General features: G+C 44.5%; 1 long non-coding RNA gene across 1 annotated transcript; it reads left to right on the forward strand.

Moving 5' to 3' along the window:
- The first annotated feature begins 3,612 nt into the window (after nt 1–3,612).
- On the forward strand, nt 3,613–7,953 carry LOC142723849 (uncharacterized). The gene is made up of 3 exons (XR_012875711.1): nt 3,613–4,182; nt 5,249–5,343; nt 7,734–7,953. It is a non-coding gene; the product is annotated as an uncharacterized LOC142723849 (long non-coding RNA).
- Nucleotides 7,954–19,116: the final 11,163 nt, after the last annotated feature.

Raw genomic sequence — 19,116 nt, forward strand, 5'->3', positions numbered from 1 at the left:
AGTTTCCCCTGATGTCACTGCCCAGATATGGACAGAGACATCAAGCGCTCTGTCCAGGAGCGGAATCCCCGAAAACACGGGGATTACGCTCCTTCAAGGAGCTAAAGTGCGGCTAGCACATAGCAGAGCGGGGAGATACCTCCCTGCTCTGCGATAGTGGCGTCGCTGCAGTAGTAGCAGCCGCAGCAGCTGCTAGCGGCGCCATCGAAGGTGTCGCCGGGCCAGGGTGCTTTTAAAACAAGCAGGGGAAGGGAGCCAGCGCAGCGCTCCCTTCCACCTGCTGTACACCCCGGCCCTGCAACACAGTGTACAGCGATGCCATTCGTCAGAATGGCATCAACTCCTCCTCCTCACATGCACTCTGCGCTGTGAGGAGGAGGAGATAGAGCGCAAGCGCCGGAAAACCCGGCCATCACTCGGGACACATCCCGGTGATGGCCGGGTATTACCCGGCCCCATAGACTTCTATGGGAGCCGGGCGGCCGGGTACCCGGCCGAAGATAGAGCATGTCCTATTTTTTGACGGCCGGTTTCCCCGGCCGTCAAAAAATCGGTCGTGTGAATAGCCCCATTAGGGGTCTATTATTCCTAATGCAGCCGGGTGCCGGCCGATTTATGAACGGCCGGCACCCGGCCGGGAAACCCTGTCGTGGGAATGAGGCCTAACGCAGCATGTGATTACGATTTTTATAAATATTATTCGCTTGTATTAAATAGATTTCTACTACATGTAAACATAAAGGTTTTCTATATTTTCTTTGCTATCTTTTCTCTACCCCACATGGCCACTCTATGGTGATGCAGGTGGGGGCGCTATTTCACTGTTTACCTCCGGCAGCAGAAGGGCGAGGTGCAGCCCTGCCACACAACAACAATCCTGGTTCCGCAGTAGAATTTTCTGTTTTTTTGGTGTAAACTTTTTGCATAGATTTTCATTGTAGGATCTGTACAAAGTGGAGCTGCCAGGAGATCGGAGACTTGATGAGATGGACGCATGCAGCTCCCGTCGGAACATACTGGTTAGGTGAGTAGTCCCACCTCATAATATCCATGAAATATGGAAATAAATAGGTTTTGGACAAATATCAAACTATCACTGCCAGGCAAAAAACTTTAAAACAGAATTTTTAATAAATATTAACTGTAATATTCTGACGTTCCATCGGAGGTTTCCGTTAGAACGGGACCCTGAGCAGACACCGACGAAAACCAGGGGTTTCCGTTTCCATCACCATTGATTTCAATGGTGACGGAGCCGGTGCCCGTGGTTTCCGTTTGTCTCTTTTGTGCTCCGGACCCTTCGTTTTGCCGGAAGCAATAGCTTAGTCGACTACTGAAATCAATGGTGATGGAAACGGAAACCCCTGGTTTCCGTCGGTGTCAGTTTGTGTCTGCTCAGGGTCCTGTTCTGACGGAAACCTCTGACGGGAACGTCAGAACGGGACCCCAATGCAGATGTGAACAGAGCCTTAGGGCTGTGGAATCTTTTCGTTTTTTAGGGCATGACCAGACGTGGCGGAATTGCTCTGCAATTCCGCTGCGGATAGTCCGCAGCGGAAATCCGCAGCGTACACGTTTCTCCATTGCTTTCCACAGCTTTTTAGTTGGGTTCGTTTACACGTTGCGGACAATTCTGCGGAGCATAGTCTGTGGTGCGGAATTTGGTGTCCGCAGCATACACTGGCTGTTGCGGACGTGTAGCGGACTTGTTGCGGACTCATTGCGGAATTTCTCCATTGACTTCAATGGAGAGTGAAAATTCCGCAATGAATTCCGCAGATGTTATGTGTGCTGCGGAGCGTACTGGTTATACTAACATGATAGTTCTTCATTCTGGCTAAACCTATGTATCTCTAGATCTACAGCCAGACTGAGGAAGTCAATGGGGCTCCTGTAATTACGGGTGATTACGTGTGTGCACCCGTAATTACAGGAGCGTTAATAGGCGATGTCAGTAAATAGTCACTGTCCAGGGTGCTGAAAGAGTTAAACGATTGGCAGTAACTGTTTCAGCACCCTGGACAGTGACATCCGATCACAATATACATCAGCCTGTAAAAAAAATAGAAGTTCATACTTACCCATAACTCCCTGCTTCTTCCTCCAGTCCGGCCTCCCGGGATTACGTTTCAGTCCAAGTGACGGCTGCAGCCAATCACAGGCCAATCACAGGCTGCAGCGGTCACATGAACTGCCGCGTCATACAGGGAGGTCGGGCTGGATGTCGAAAGAGGGACGCGTCACCAAGACAACGGCCGGGTAAGTATGAATTTCTTTTCTTTTACTAGGGAAAGGGCTGTCCCTTCTCTCTATCCTGCACTGATAGAGAGAAGGGAAGCCCTTTCCCCCTCAATACGCAACGGCCAGTCCGCATCAATTTAATGCCCATTTTAGGCAAAGCCGCGACAGAATCTGCAACGCAGATTATGTGCGGCATTGATGCGGACAGTGTATGCAGAACTCCGCCACGTCTGGTCATGCCCTTAGACTGTCACACAGAAACCTCTGCATGTTCTTTATATCCACAATTTCTAGTTATAATCCCTCCTCATCGGGCTGCAGCGGCCAAACCGCAGGAGAAGTGGGGGGTGTGAACATAATCTTAGGCAGCCTTGGCTGGAATTACAGCTGTGATTGGATAGAGTAGGTCACATGTGGACACGAAGTCCCTGTTTACACACCAAGTTTTTTGCAGGTGGAAAAATCTGCCTCAAAATTCCTTCTGCCGCTTTTTTTACGCATTTTTCGACCACGGCCATTGAGCACCGCAGGCAAAAATGCTGCGAAAACCATTTTCTTTGCCTCCCATTGATGGCAATGGGAGGTCAGAGACGGAAACGCTTGAAGAAAGGGCTTGACGCTGCTTTTTCCTGTGAGTGTTTTTTTCTCGTGGGAAAAACGCCTCTGCATCCCATTGAAATTAATAAGATTAGTTTTCGGACGTTTTTTGGTGCGGTTTTCGATGCGTTTTCCACTTAAAAAAAACGCTCCAAAAAAACTCTGTGTGAACTAGGCCTAAGTTTATGCAGTTTTCTAGAACCCTATTCACATTCATACTTTATGTGTCAATTTGACCATGGAAATCTGCAATAAATATGTAACATGTGAACATAGACTTAGGGGCTACACGTGATGTTTCAGGCTACATTTACACACTGCAACCAGGTTACATCACACTTGTCTTCTCTCCCAGATTGTCCTGGAGACTTCCAAACTAGGGAAGATCTTACATGATGTAGCTGCATAAAGGAAGGCACTCTGCTGGGACTATTTGTGAGGGGGAACTCTGCTTGTAGTGGTTATTGGGGGCAGTCTGCTGGCACTAATTATTGGAGGCACTTTGCTGGCAATATGGTTTATTGAGGGGGTCTCTGCTGGTAGTGTTGTTTATGAGGGGGCAGTATACTGGCACTGTTTAAGGGACAATACTCTGCTGGCACTGTATGGGGGCACTCTGCTTAGTCTAATTATGGGGTCGCTCGCTGATAACTGAGGCTTCTTAGCTGTCCTTATCGGTGGCGTTTACATAGGAAAGAAATTCTCAAACCATATCTCAAATCTCCCTGTAGTTGATTCTAAAAACAGACAAGTACGGCTCAAAAAAACGGCTGCAAACAAATAACCATTGATGTGAATGGAAATGAACAAAATGTTTTTCGCTTTCTGCGATTATTATTTACATGTTTTATAAGACATGTTGCATCTCGTGTTATACACAGCAGGAGGCAACAGCACACGTCTTATCACACAGGAAGAGGAAATACATCAGAAAGGGAAACGGGAAGAGGAAGAGCAGCCATGTCATACAGGAAATACAGGGAAGTGACATCATCACAGGAGGTAACGTATATCCTGTGTGCGGGGACCCCAGAAATATGATGACACTGACGTATCAGGGCTGATACATAGTAATGTTATGTTAATGTTATGTTATTATATATCATTACGTGTGTGTTTAGGCTGTGCTTATATATGTTAGTAGGTCGGACCAGAAGGATCGCGTGTTCTGTATACAAGCTCCAGATAAGAAGAACATGGATCAGCACAACAACACCAGCGCTCCTGGGACTACGCTCCAACCACACAGCATTTCATCCGGAGGATCGACTGTTCCGTAGTCCAAAACGTCACTTCTCGGGTTCTATTCCTACAATGGAGGAAAAAGTCAATTACATATTTTCAGTAATTATTGTTACAATATCTCCATTAAGGAAATCTCATGTATGGAATATTTTTTTGTATCACCTTAACTTCTGGTTACACCTGAAATGCCCTATAAGGGTATTTAGATATCATAGAGGGGGGTATCACGCTGGAGACCCTCTCTATGACCCAAATGGAAGCTCTGCGCCACCTCTGTCCAGAGGCTGTGTGTGGTATTGCAGCTTTTCTGTATTGAAATGTATAGGGCTAAGCTGTCCACACACCGCACATCACCTGTGGACAGGTGTGGCTCTGTTTTTGGAAGATATCAGCTCTATTTTTCTAATTATGTACAACCCCTTTAATGAAATAATCTCTTTAGAGGGTTTTCTCCATCTCAGACGTTTATGTGAGATCCACCTATGCACATGCACGCAGCTCTCTCCGTTCTGTACTATGGGAGTTACGCAAATAGTTCAACAGCGCTCAGCTGTTTCCGAAACTTCCATAGAACAGAATAGAGAGAGGGACGTGCGAGGCCTTTCCGAAGTCATTCTCCACCTGGAATCAGCAGCCATTAGACGGGACAGGGATCTGGGAACAAAGCAGGACAGGGTCAGGGAGAGACCTCCGTTTTCCACATAGGTGTGAGTCCCAGAGAAATAGTAAGATGGGAGTACCCCTTTAAATAAAACTTCTTAGTGATGATCCATTTTCTTAAGGTTTTTAATTAAACTATGGACAGTGGGGTCGAAGAACACGCACCCAAAATATCTATACTGGTGTGACATGCCTGTTACTAACGCTGTATACAAGCTCCCCCCGTATAACAGACAGGGCCCTCACTGAGACTTTGTAGGGGCTCCTAGAGACAAATATATATTGATGTACAGACATTTTCCCCTCCGTTATTGTGCAGCAAGACCTCCCCACATATAGCAGGCAGGACCCTCACTGACCCCCTGGACAGACACATAGGCCTGAATATATTTATATCTTTATATTTTCCATTATTCACCTGCAGGAAATGTTATTTTTAGAAATGGGGAGAAATACTTGGAATTGTGTTTTTTTAGTTTCTGATGTTATTTTTGTTACTTCTCAGGTATAAGGAGAAAAGTAACCGGCACATACAAGATGAGACGTGGATGAAGATGTGCGGAGGACTGTACCCCACCGGGAAAGAGCGGGCTGTCACTGGTATTACCATGGGGCAGATTTACTAAGGCCTCATGCACACGACCGTAGTGAGGTGCATTGACCGTGACTTACGGCTCGTACGTCCGCGGAGTGTCACCCACGGCCACCCTCAAATCGCGGGCCGTGCATATGACCGTGTGCATTATTTTCTATGAGCCTGTACCGCAAAACACGACCGTAATAAGACATGTCCGTTGTTTTTGCGGTCCAGGTTCCTGGGCAATGCATGGACCGTGGAAACCAAGGTCGTATGCATGGGCCCATTGAAATGAATGGGGTCGCAATTCACCTGCAGATTTGCGGGTGAATTGCGGCCGCAAAAATAAGTTAGTGTGCATGGGGCCTAAAACTATCTGAGTTTTACACAGTGTAAACTGATACAAGGAAGTCAGAAATTGCGCCAAATTTATCACAGTGGTGCACGATGTATGATAGATTTTACTAGACATGTTAGACACTTTTCTCTTCCTTATACCACCTCTTGGTTGACTTAGTTTAAGACACGCCCCTTTATTCTAGGCCACGCCCCTTGTCAAGCACGCCGCAAAATGTGTCTAAAACAATTAATAAATATGGCGCACAACATGTACGCCATAATTCTGGCTCAATTTGAATAGTAAATCTGCCCTACTATAAATGTAATATAAATTTGGGGTTAGTATTCAGGGCATATTCCCTATTTAAAGAATTGATAAGAGTCGGGAATCCTTCAGCTTAGTCCATTCTCTCTACTATCAGTCAGTACAGGGAGTAGTAGTACATATAAAACATTACATGGTCACCATGTCAGGTTTATTCTGCCTGCACTGACAGCACAAAGTCTTCATGGTGACTGCAGGACTGGAAGTCAAGGACCACCTCTATGATGTCCGCGGGACCTAATAGGGATATGGCGCTTTTTCCATTTATTTGTTGTTGTACTGTAATGAGAATATTATTTACATGCAGTATTTATTGCTAGGGGTATTTTTTTTTCTGAAAATTCTATAAAGAGCAAGTGGTGTAGGATTGGCTCAGACTGGTGACATCAAGAATCAAATGTGACCTCAAGAATTCGTCAATGAGCTGATAATCCCGGTGCCAATTCTGGCTGCAAGTAATATATAAAGGGGCACACCTACCTCAAGTACTGGCACAGTATAAGGTCATCAGGGTGACTGCAGGACTGGAATTAACGCTCTTTTATGAAAAGTGTGTTTTGCAATGTTCAGCACATGGCAGCTTTGTGTATATAGTAGTATATAGACCCTACTGCACTGATTCTTCATACTATACCCTAATAGAGCATAGTTGACAATATTTGGAATTTCTTTCTAGGGACACTTCGGTTTCAGATGGATTGAGACAGGACTTGACAGGGCCTACCTTTGACAGAACGTGGTTCATTGGGCATGGCTTGTCATGGAGCAGGGTTAGTGAGAATACACTTTGTGTACCAGATATTCCCTGTATTCTGTCCTCACTATAAAAACATTGCAGTAAGGACAGTATAGAGGGAGGGTATCGCCTGCAGAAGTGATCTAAGTAAGTATGGCACGTGACCACTGTGGCCAGTGATTGACTAGTGCGATCATGTGCCGATACGGGACATCACTGGTGCAGCCTATGTAAACAGGCCGGCAGGGGATTGTGAACCGCCGGCACTGGAGCCGCAGAGAATTAGAAGGTGGGTATTTGCTAAATGGTGCAATTTTCAGTTTGAATTACAATTTTTATAAAGCCTGGAAAACCCCTTTAATACCAAACCCTAAAATGTATTCAGACCCCCGGACAAATCCCCTTTATGTACTTTCCGCTCCTTCAGCAGCTCTGGGTCCCATTCGGCTCCGGACCCCACCTCTGCTGGCTGAGCCAGGAGCTGTTAGTGATATTTGCCTTTACATATTGGAGTAATCCAATAGATAACAGCCAATTTTTTAAATAAAATCCTGCGATGTAGTTTGGGTGGGCACTGCGCCTTTGATTGCATGACAAATTTTTCTTGGAGTTCCCCTTTAAAAATTGGTAAGCGGCGGGTAACACAAATACTTCACACGTGGACAGTAAAGTAAAACCCATTTTATTTTGACTATTTCTGGACCGGACTGGTCCGGGACTAAACTTGACTGGTCCCTTCGTCAGGTTAAGATCAGATAAAGGGACAAGTCGTGCCAGAAACGCGTATTTAAATAAAATTCTACCATCGCTTGGCGCCCTATCTGTCCCCGTTTTGAAACCTTTGTGTTAACCGCATCTTAGTTGAGCAGATTTACTTGTGAATTTTGTATCTTAGTTGAACATAGAACGCACTATCTACCTACCTGGCAGATAAAGGGTCTTGGTGTGGGTCACGGGGAATATCTTCAAGAGAGCAACTCTTCACTAGGACATTTTATTTATTCTTGTTTCAGAACTGAAGGGAATGTACCGTACAACATCAGCAGGAGGAAGCCCTGGTGTCGAGAACGTCAGCCATGGAAAGGGATGTGCCAGATCAAGGTCTCTACGCTAAAGAGGCAGCAGATATGAACCACTAATGTCCATCTAAGAATGCCGGAACGTCATCCGTCCACACCTCCTCCTTCCCATCCCCCACTGTCCAGAAGGGGTTTTTAAAATCCATCCAATTAAAAGACAACTGTCCAGAAGTCTTTGAAAATGAAGCCTTGTCCATGATTCGCAGGGCTTTGGTGAAGTACAATGGTTTTGGGTGTTTAATGGCAAGTCTCTTCAGATGCCCGGCAATGGACTTCCTCCCCTCGTCCTGTTTGGTAGGGTCTCTGCACTCCCTTTCCTGTAGAACAGCTGCCTCTACAGATTCCCAAGGCCATCCATATTTTTTCCCTGTCTGGCTGATAGCAACACATGTCAATAAAAACATACCTCAATGTATTTATTGTATTTCTAATAAAAATGGATAGACAAATACATAAAAATAATTTGTTTTAATTCCAAAGAACTTTCATAAAATCTATATTATACCTGTGTAATCAATTGTGGACATGGTCACTGATTCATTGAAGTCCAGCAAAGAAATCCCCCAGCCTGAGACATACTGTACTCCGTGTCAGAAGAACAAGAAGCTACAAAAAGAGAGACAACTGAATCCAGTCGATGTTCTTATCAACCAAGAGGTTTAAAAGGTGAGAAGACTAATTGACATTTTTTTTCAAGGTATTACTCTAGGGAGCGCTCCTGTTATCATCTTTGTCTCACACTGTATTTTCCTAAGGTACTGTATACATTTCACTCATTAATGCCGACCTAGCCAAGTGAGCACACAACAAAGTAAGCCTGCGCACCCAAATAGAGTACCAACCATCTACACATCATTCCAATAAAGGAGTTTTGCCTTTGCACAGCGCTCCAAGGGGAGCACAATACAACTTCAATACTGCAAATACCTAACCTGAACGTCACATCTGCACCTTCCTCTTCTCTTTTGAAGATGTTAGTGTACAGAGTAGTAGGGGAATTGACCAGACATGATGTGCTGCCTCGTGGACTGTCCTATATTTCCAGAGCGAAGGAAAGATAGGTGGTCTGGCCAGTTGTAGACTTCATCCCTAACATCTGACACAGACCAAAATATTCGGCACTCAAAGCCAAAGTTTTAAGAAATCTCAAGTGCGCCAACTACAGCGGTCAGCCGCCATTCGGAACGAAGCGCCAACTACTGGATGTACCAGCAACCAGAACGGCACAGTGCCTGATGAAGGTCATGTAATGACCGAAGCGTCGCACTAAGCCTCTGGCATCTACAACCACTTGAAAAAAATCAAGATTTCTTCTTTAAACTTCAGCTTTGTGTGCCAAATACTTATTTTGACTACGATTGGGTTGGGACCCTATTCGTGCACCTACATCGTCCAGTGCGTTCTGAACCACTACTTATCTGGCACAGACCATCCTGGAGCTGAATGTCTCTGAGGCTGCTCTTTCAAAGTTGCTAATGTAGCTCATCTGGGCTCCATAGACCCAACCTTTATATATGACTCCTAGAGAAATGGGTTAGTGAAAGAAAAAGGTAAAATTCAGATCCTGGAGGCCATTGAGTATGTCAACCTTTGGAGCTTGATTGGCATCTACGCCATATTTTCAGAGTAATCCATCAGATGTCTCAAGAAGAACATTTTATGAGGAAAGGACAATGTTGATGAGATTGCAGGTCCTCCTGTTTCTAACTCACATAATTATTACCCAGCATCCAGGTAAATAGTGCATACAAAGTCCAGAAAAATAACCAGGCGACTGTCCAGATAAACATTGGATACAGCGCCCAGAAATGGTGCATTGTGCCCCGATAAATATTTCCTTAAAAGGAATGTCCGAGAAATTAAACTAGTTGCATGGAATGTTTTGAAATGAAAAAAACAGCCATTACTCACCTGTTAAATCCCCTGCACCCATGATCTGGTGGTCAACCCGATGGGTTGATTGAAGAGACTACCCTACGTGGATCGACACCCGCTACAAAATTCTCACCTAAAAATTAAGATATGGAATAGGTTACCCCTTTCTATGGCAGATCGAATAGCCGTAATTAAAATGATAGTATTACCCCAGTTGTTGTATCCACTGATTAACAGTCCCATATGGATAGGAGAAAAGACGTTTAAATGCATAGAAAGCTTAACCCCTTCCCGACATTTGTCGTAAGTATACGACATGGAAAGCCAGTGCTTCCCGCAAAATGTCATATACTTACGCCAAATAATTGGCACCGGCTCAGAAGCTGAGTCGGTGCCATCATCGCCGGATCTCAGCTGTATCTGACAGCTGACATCCGGCTGTAATGGCGGGGACCAAAATTAGCTTCGATCCCCGCCATTAACCCCTTCAATGCAGCGTTCAAACGTGATCGCTACATTTAACCTGTTTGCAGCTCATTGGAACCACAGCAATGAAATTGCCGGGGTTCCGGTGGCTGCAATAGCAACCGGAGGCCTAATACTGGCCTCCCAGTCTGCCTAGCACGGAAGCCGGTCAAGATCCGTACAGCGGCGGAGCCTGATCGGCTTCCGTAGCCGCCGGCAAGATGGCGCCGACTCAGGAGCTGATCCAGCGTCATCAGCGGTGGAGGTCAGCTGTATATTACAGCTGACATCCACATGAAATGGTAGGATCCGATCCCTGCCATTAACGCCTTTGATGCAGCAATCAAAAGCGATTGCTGCATCTTAGCGGTTGCTAGCAGATCGCCAGCCCTGACAGGCAATCAGGACTTGCGACTGCTGCTATGGCAACAGGAGACACAATGACCTCCTGCTCTGCCATTACGGAAGCTGATTAGGCCCCGCCGGGAGGCGAAGCCTAATCGGCTTGCTGTCAGTGAATAACTGACAGATCTAAGACATTTCACTACGTAGGTAGTGCAATGTATTAGAAAAAAACTAAAGCTGAGAGTTGGACCGTCAAGTCCCCTAGTGGGACTTGAGAAAAAGTGTAAAAAAAAGTATAAAAAAAGTGTCAAAAAAAAGTGAAAAAAATAAAAGTTTGAAAACAATAAAAGTTTCAAGTAATAAAATAAAACACAATCGCCCTTTTTCACTTATCAAGTCCTTTATTATTGAAAAATAATAATAAACCATACGTATTTGGTATCGCCGGGACTGTAACGACCTGAGGTATCAAAATCTAATATTATTTATTGCACACGGTGAACAACGTAAAAAAAAAAACGTACCAGAGTTTCTGTTTTTTGGTCACTTTGACCTACATATATTGGAATAAAAAGTGATCAAAAGTCGCACGTATCCAAAAATGGTACCTATAAAAACTATAGCTCGTCTCGCAAAATACAAGCCCTCATACACCTCCGTCGACAAAAAAGTTATGGTTCTCACAACTTGGCGACAGAAAAAATACATTCTTTTTACAAAAGTAATTTTATTGTGCAAAAAAATGTAAAACATAAAAAAGTGCTAGAAATTAGGTATCGCCAGAATCGTACGGACCCGCAGAATAAAGTTAACATGTAATTTATAATGCTTGGTGAACGCTGTATAAAAAAAACCTAAAAAAAAACTATGCCAGAATTGTATTTTTTTGTTTACCTGGCCTCCCAAAAAATAGGATAAAAGGTGATCAAAAAGTCACATGTACCTCAAAATGGTACCAATAATAACTACAGCTCGTCCAGCAAAAAAACAGCCCTCATACCACTACGTCTATGAAAAAATAAAATTAGTTAAGGCTCCAATAAGTCAGGAAAGAAAAAATATGCAGTTGTGCCGGCCCGAGGGGAACATTTCTTCTGTTTCAAGAGGCGATTTACCAAGGACCTAAAATTAGGGAACCAGGAAGGGGAGGGCCCAAACATATCTGCTAGAAGCGAGGGTGCCCGTATTATACCAGGACAACACTTTCCCAGCAAAATTCCCCAAACTGCAAAGGTGCGGAGTGTGGACCAAAAGGGGGATAAGAAAGGACGCCATATATCAGTGCGACACCGGCCTGTGCAGAAAGGATTGCTTCACAGATTAACACACATCTATGGATCATTTTATTGCTTTTTTACCCCATTATTATGCCACCTGACTATGTCCCTGATGTACTCTGCCCAGCTTACATATGCCCCACATTATAAATGGAAACACCAGCAATAATCAAACAAATCTACTACCAAGCAAAATCCGCTCTCAAAAAGCCAAATGGCGCTCCCTCCGCTCTGAACCCTACAATGTGCCCAAACAGCAGTTTACTTCCACATATATGGCATCTTCATACCCGGGAGACCCTTTTAACAATTTTTGCGGTGTGTGTCTCCAGTGGCATAAGCTGGGCATGACATATTTGTCACTGAAATGGCATATCTAGGGAAAAATATTAATTTTTAATTTGCACCATCCGCATTGCAATCATTTATGGAAAAGACCTGTGGCGTGAAAATGCTCACAACACCCCTTAATAAATGCCTTGAGGGGTGTAGTTTCCAAATGGGGTCATTTCTCAGGGGTTTCTTTTTATTATTCCACATCTGAGCCTCTGCAGTTGTGAACCAATACTTTGTAAATCGACAAATTAGGCCTCAATTTTACATGGTACACTTTCACTCCTGAGCCTGGTCGAATGTCAGGGCAAAAGATTAGGGCCCCATGTAGGGTGTTTCTAAAACCGGGAAACACTGCATAATAATTAGAGAGCTGTCTTGTTATGGTGGCACAAGCTTGGCACCACATATTGGCATATCTATGGAAAAACTCCCATTTTCACTCTGCAACATCGAGTGCACACTAAATTCTACAAAACACCTGCAGGGTTAAAATGCTTACTACACCCCTAGGTAAATGCATTGAGGGGTGTAGTTTCCAAAATTGAGTCACTTCCGGGGGGTTTGCACTGTTTTGGGCCCATAGGCGCCCAGAAACCAATCCAGCAACAATTGCACTCCAAATGGCGCTCCTTCCCTTCTGAGCCCTGCCGTGTGCCCAAACAGCAGTTTATGACCACATATGGGGTATTGCCGTGCTCGGGAGAAATTTCTTTACAAATGTTGTGTTCTTTTTTTCCTTTATTTGTTGGGAAAATGAAAAATTTTGCGCTAAAGCTACGTCTTATTGAAGAAAAAGGATTGTTTTTATTTTCACTGCCCAATTCTAATAAATTCTATGAAACATCTGTGGGGTCAAAATGCTTACTACACCCCTAGATGAATTCCTCAAGAGGTGTAGTTTCTTTTGGGCGTTTTCATTGTTTTGTCCCCTCAGGAGCTTTGCAAATGTGACATGGCCTCTGCAAACCATTCCTGCTAAATGTGATCTCCAAAAGCCAAATAGCGCTCTTTCCCTTCTAAGCCCTGCCGTGTGTCTAAACAGCCACTTATTACCACATGTGGGGTATTGTTTTACTCGGGAGAAATTGCTTTACAAATTTTGCAGTGCTTTTTCTCCTTCAGTCCTTGTGGAAATGAGAAAAAATTAGCTAAACCTACATTTTCTTTGAAAAAATATAGATTTTTATTTTCAGGGCCTAGTTCCAATAATTTCAGCAAAGACCTGTGGGGTCCAAACGCTCATTATACCCCTAGATAATTTCCTCAATGGGTGTAGTCTCCAAAATGGGGTCACTTGTGGGGGGGGTTTCCACTGTTTTATCCCCTCAGGGGCTTTGTAATTGTGACATGGCCTCTGCAAACTATTCCTGCTAAATTTGAGCTCCAAAAGCCAAATGGCGTTCCATCCCTTCTAAGCCCTGCCGTGTCTCAATACAGCCAATTATTACCACATGTGGGGTATTGTTTTACTCGGGAGAAATTGCTTTACAAATTTTGCAGTGGTTTTTCTCCTTTAGTCCTTGTGGAAACCTACATTTTCTTTGAAAAAATTTAGATTTTAATTTTCACGGCCTAATTCCAATAATTTCTGTAAAAAACCTGTGCGGTCAAAATGCTCACTATACCCCTAGATAATTTCCTTGAGGTGTGTAGTTTCCCAAATGGGGTCACTTTTGGGGGATTTTCACTGTTTTGGCACCTCAAGAGCCCTTCAAACCTGACATGGTGCCTAAAATATATTCTAATAAAAGTAAGGCCCCAACATCCTCTAGGTGGTCCTTTGCTTCTGAGGCCAGTGCTTCATTCCAGTAGCACGCTACGGCCACATGTGGGATATTTCCAAAAACTGCAGAACCTGGGCAATAAATATTGAGTTGCATTTCTCTGATAAAACCTTCTGTGTTATAAAAAAAATGGTATTAAAAATGTATTTTAAAAAATATGTAATTTGTAAATTTCACCTCTACTTTGCTTTAATTCCTGTGAAATATCTAAAGGGTTAACCCCTTAGTGACCAGCCCATTTTAAGCCCTAATGACCAAGCTATTTTATTTGTTTTTCCATAGTCGCATTCAAAGAGCTATAACTTTTTTATTTTTTCGTCTACATAGCTGTATGAGGACTTGTTTTTTGCGGGATTAGTTGTACTTTTTAATAGCACCATTTTTGGGTACATATAATTTTTTTATTAACTTTTATTAACTTTTTTTGGGGGGTTTATAAAAAAAAACTGAAATTCCGCCATTGTTCTATGCGTTTTTAAATTGATGCCGTTCACTGTGCGACGTAAATAACATGTTACCTTTATTCTATGGGTCGGTACGATTACACCGATACCACATATGTAGAGGTTTCTTAAGTTTTACGACTTTTGCACAATAAAAACACTTTTGAACTACAATTATTTGTTTTGCATCGTCGCTTTCCAAGGGCCATAACTTTTTAATTTTTTCATCAATGTATTGATTGTTTGGGCTTGTTTTCTGCGGGACGAGACATAGTTTTGATTGGTTCTGTTTTGGGGTGCATGGGACTTATTGATTCATTTTTATTATGACTTTTTTGGGGGGCAATGGAAAAAAATTGCAATTTCGCCATTGTTTTTTGCATTTTTTTTTTACGGTGTACACTTTGCGGTTTAAATTACATATTAACTTTATTAATGGAGTCATTACGGTCGCGGTGATATCATATATGTGTACTGTTATTATTTTTTTACACTTTTACTAAATAAAACCACTTTTTATGGAAAAAAATGGTTTTATTTATTTTTTTACTGTACTTTTTATTAATAATCTTTATTTCACATTGATTACTTCTTTTATTAGTCCCACTAGGGGACTTTACTGTGCGATCTTCAGATCGCTGCTATAATGCTTTGGTATACTTCGTATACCAGAGCATTATTGCCTGTCAGTGTAAATCTGTTAGGACGTGCCCCCGGCTACCATGACACCCCATCGGAGACCCGTTATAGCATTTGCGGGCCGCCGATGGGTGACGGGGAGCTCACTCCCTCTGTAAACAAAGTTAGATGCCGCGGTCGCTATTGACGGCGGCATTTAACGGGTTAAACGGCCGCGATCGAAGTAAACTTCGATCGCGGGTGTTGGAGTAGGAGCTCAGCTGTCATCAGACAGCTGAGCCCCGGCTCCAGCCTGCACGGGAGACCCGTGCAGGACTTAGGCTAGGCTCACGTGAAAAGGTGTCAGCCTAGCCTAAGGCCCCTTAGTGACAAACGTAAAAAGGCGTATTGTTGGTCACTAAGGGGTTAAGACATTTTCTAAATGCTGTTTTGAATACTTTGAGGGGTGAAGTTTTTAAAATGGGGTGACTTTTTGGGGGTTTCTAATATATAAGGCCCTCAAAGCCACTTCACAACTTAAAAAGGCTCTGTCACCAGATTATCAAATCCCTATGCATGTGATCAGCGCTGCAATGTAGAAAACAGTAACGTTGTTTTTTTTAAAAAAAAACAATAATTTTTGCCCAAGTTATGAGCAATTTTATATTTATGCAAATGAGCATTTAAATGGACAACTGGGCGTGTTTTCTCGTATTTCCAACTGGGTGTGTATTGTGTTTTTACCAACTGGGCGTGTTTACTTGATTTACCAACTGGGCGTTGTGAATAGAAGTGTATGACGCTGACAAATCAGCATCATACACTTCTCATCGTTCCCACCCAGCTTCTTTCACTGCAGAAATACAGCGTGACGTTACCCACAGGTCCTTCAACCTTGTCGTCGGACAAAGAAGATACATCGGCTCCAGGCGTCCAAAAGGTTAATATGCTCGCCTCTAGGGAGTTTGCTATGCTTACCTGCACATACCCTGCACTGTACTCCCTGACGCCTGGTGCTGATGTGTCTTCTCTCTTCCGACGCCAAGGTTGAAGGACCTGTGGGTGACGTCATCATTCCCAGCTAGCTTCTTTCACTGCAGACACAGCGTGACGTCACCCGCAGGTCCTTCAACCTTGGCGTCGGAAGAGAGAAGACACATCCGCTCCAGGTGTCAGAGTACAGTTGAATTTGCAGCAGCATCACCATGTGCAGGTAAGCATAGCAAACTCCCTAGAGACGAGCATATTAACCTTTTGGACGCCTGGAGCAGATGTATCTTCTTTGTCCGATGACAAGGTTGAAGGACCTGTGGGTGATGTCACGCTGTATTTCTGCAGTGAAAGAAGCTGGGTGGGAACGATGAGAAGTGTATGCTGATTTGTCAGCGTCATACACTTCTATTCACAGCATGTATCCTATCTGTGAGTGGTGTGTGCAGCATGTATCCTATGTGTGAGTGGCGTGTACAGCATGTATCCTATGTGTGAGTGGCGTGTACAGCATGTATCCTATGTGTGAGTGGCGTGTACAGCATGTATCCTATGTGTGAGTGGCGCGTGCAGCATGTATCCTATGTGTGAGTGGCATGTGCAGCATGTATCCTATGTGTGAGTGGCGTGTGCAGCATGTATCCTATGTGTGAGTGGCGTGTACAGCATGTATTATATGTGTGAGTGGCGCATGCAGCATGTATCCTATGTGTGAGTGGTGTGTGCTGCGTGTATCCTATGTGTGAGTTTCGTGTGCAGCATGTATCCTATGTGTGAGTGGCATGTGCAGCATGTATCCTATGTGTGAGTGGCATGTACAGCATGTATCCTATGTGTGAGTGGCATGTACATCATGTATCCTATGTGTGAGTGGCCTGTACAGCATGTGTCCTTTGTGTGAGTAGCGTGTACAGCATATATCCTATGTGTGAGTGGCGTGTACAGCATGTATCCTATGTGTGAGTGGCATGTGCAGCATGTATCCTATGTGTGAGTGGCGTGTGCAGCATGTATCCTATGTGTGAGTGGCATGTACAGCATGTATTCTATGTGTGAGAGGCGCATGCAGCAAGTATCCTATGTGTGAGTGGCGTGTGCTGCGTGTATCCTATGTGTGAGTTTCGTGTGCAGCATGTATCGTATGTGTGAGTGGCGTGTGCAGCATGTATCCTATGTGTGAGTGGCCTGTACAGCATGTATCCTATGTGTGAGTGGCGTGTACAGCACGTATCCTATGTGTGAGTGGCATGTACAGCATGTATCCTATGTGTGAGTGGCATGTACATCATGTATCCTATGTGTGAGTGGCCTGTACAGCATGTGTCCTTTGTGTGAGTAGCGTGTACAGCATATATCCTATGTGTGAGTGGCGTGTACAGCGTGTATCCTATGTGTGAGTGGCGTGGGCAGCAGGTATCTTATGTGTGAGTGACGTGTACAGCATGTATCCTATGTGTGAGTGGTGTGTGCAGCATGTATCCTATGTGTGAGTAGTGTGTACAGCATGTATCCTATGTGTGAGAGGCATGTGCAGCACGTATCCTATGTGTGAGTGGCCTGTACAGCATGTGTCCTATGTGTGAGTGGCGTGTGCAGTGTGTATCCTATGTGTGAGTGGCATGTACAGCATGTATCCTATGTGTGAGTGGCGTGTACAGCATGTGTACTATGTGTGAGTGGTGTGTACATCATGTATCCTATGTGTGAGTGGTGTGTACAGCATGTATCCTATGTGTGAGTGGTGTGTACAGAATGTATCCTATGTGTGAGTGGTGTTGGTGTGTACAGCATGTATCCTATGTGTGAGTGGTGTGTGCAGCATGTATCCTATGTGTGAGTGGCGTGTGCAGCATGTATCCTGTGTGAGTGGCGTGTACAGCATGTGTCCTATATGTAAGTGGTGTGTACAGCATTTATCCTATGTGTGAGTGGCGTGTGGTGTGAGTGGCATGTACAGCATGTGTACTATGTGTGAGTGGCGTGTACAGCATTTATCCTATGTGTGAGTGGTGTTGGTGTGTACAGCATGTATCCTATGTGTGAGTGGTGTGTGCAGCATGTATCCTATGTGTGAGTGGCGTGTACAGCATGTGTCCTATATGTAAGTGGTGTGTACAGCATTTATCCTATGTGTGAGTGGCGTGTGGTGTGAGTGGCATGTACAGCATGTGTACTATGTGTGAGTGGCGTGTACAGCATTTATCCTATGTGTGAGTGGCGTGTACAGCATGTATTCTATGTTTGAGTGGCCTGTACAGCATGTATCCTATGTGTGAGTGGCGTGTACAGCATGTGTCCTATGTGTAAGTGGCGTGTAGAGCATGTATCCTATGTGTGAGTGGCGTGTACAGCATGTGTCCTATGTGTGAGTGGCGTGTACAGCATGTGTCATATGTGTGAGTGGCGTGTGCAGCAGGTATCTTATGTGTGAGTGACGTGTACAGCATGTATCCTATGTGTGAGTGGCGTGTACAGCATGTACCCTATGTGTGAGTGGCGTGTACAGCATGTGTCCTATGTGTGAGTGGCGTGTATAGCATGTTTCCTATGGGTGAGTGGCATGTACAGCATGTATCCAATGTGTGAGTGGTTTGTGCAGCAGGTATCCTATGTGCAGGGGCGTAGCTAGGGGGGACAGGTGAGGCATGTGCCCCGGGCGCAAATAAGTTGTAGGGAAGGGGGGGGGCGCCGCAGAGCAGCTGATCGCTGCTTATAGGCGCCCTGTATGTCGGACACCTGCAGCAGCTTTAGGAAGAGCCAGGAAATCATGCAGCGTCGTTCTGACTGAGGTCTGTGACGGCCAGGGAGTGGACCAGTCCAATCACCCTACCTGTCACTTGACCTCACGTCAGTGACATGAGGTCAGATGACTCAGGTCAGGGGACTGGACTGGTCCACTCCCTTGCTGCACCCTCCCAGCATGTAGGGGGTGCCACTGGGCTCTGCCTCTACTCTGTGCTCTGCTGTTACACACACGGAGTAAATAACAGCCGAGAAGCAGAGGAGGAAGCTCCTGTCCTGAAATAAACTTGTGATCCTGTCAGCAAGGATATATGGTGAGTGTCTGTGTGCATATGTGTATCCTATGTGTGAGTTTCGTGTGCAGCATGTATCGTATGTGTGAGTGGCGTGTGCAGCATGTATCCTATGTGTGAGTGGCCTGTACAGCATGTATCCTATGTGT

The sequence above is a fragment of the Rhinoderma darwinii genome, unplaced genomic scaffold, assembly GCF_050947455.1.
Source record: "Rhinoderma darwinii isolate aRhiDar2 unplaced genomic scaffold, aRhiDar2.hap1 Scaffold_56, whole genome shotgun sequence".
Classification (NCBI taxonomy): Eukaryota; Metazoa; Chordata; class Amphibia; order Anura; family Rhinodermatidae; genus Rhinoderma; species Rhinoderma darwinii.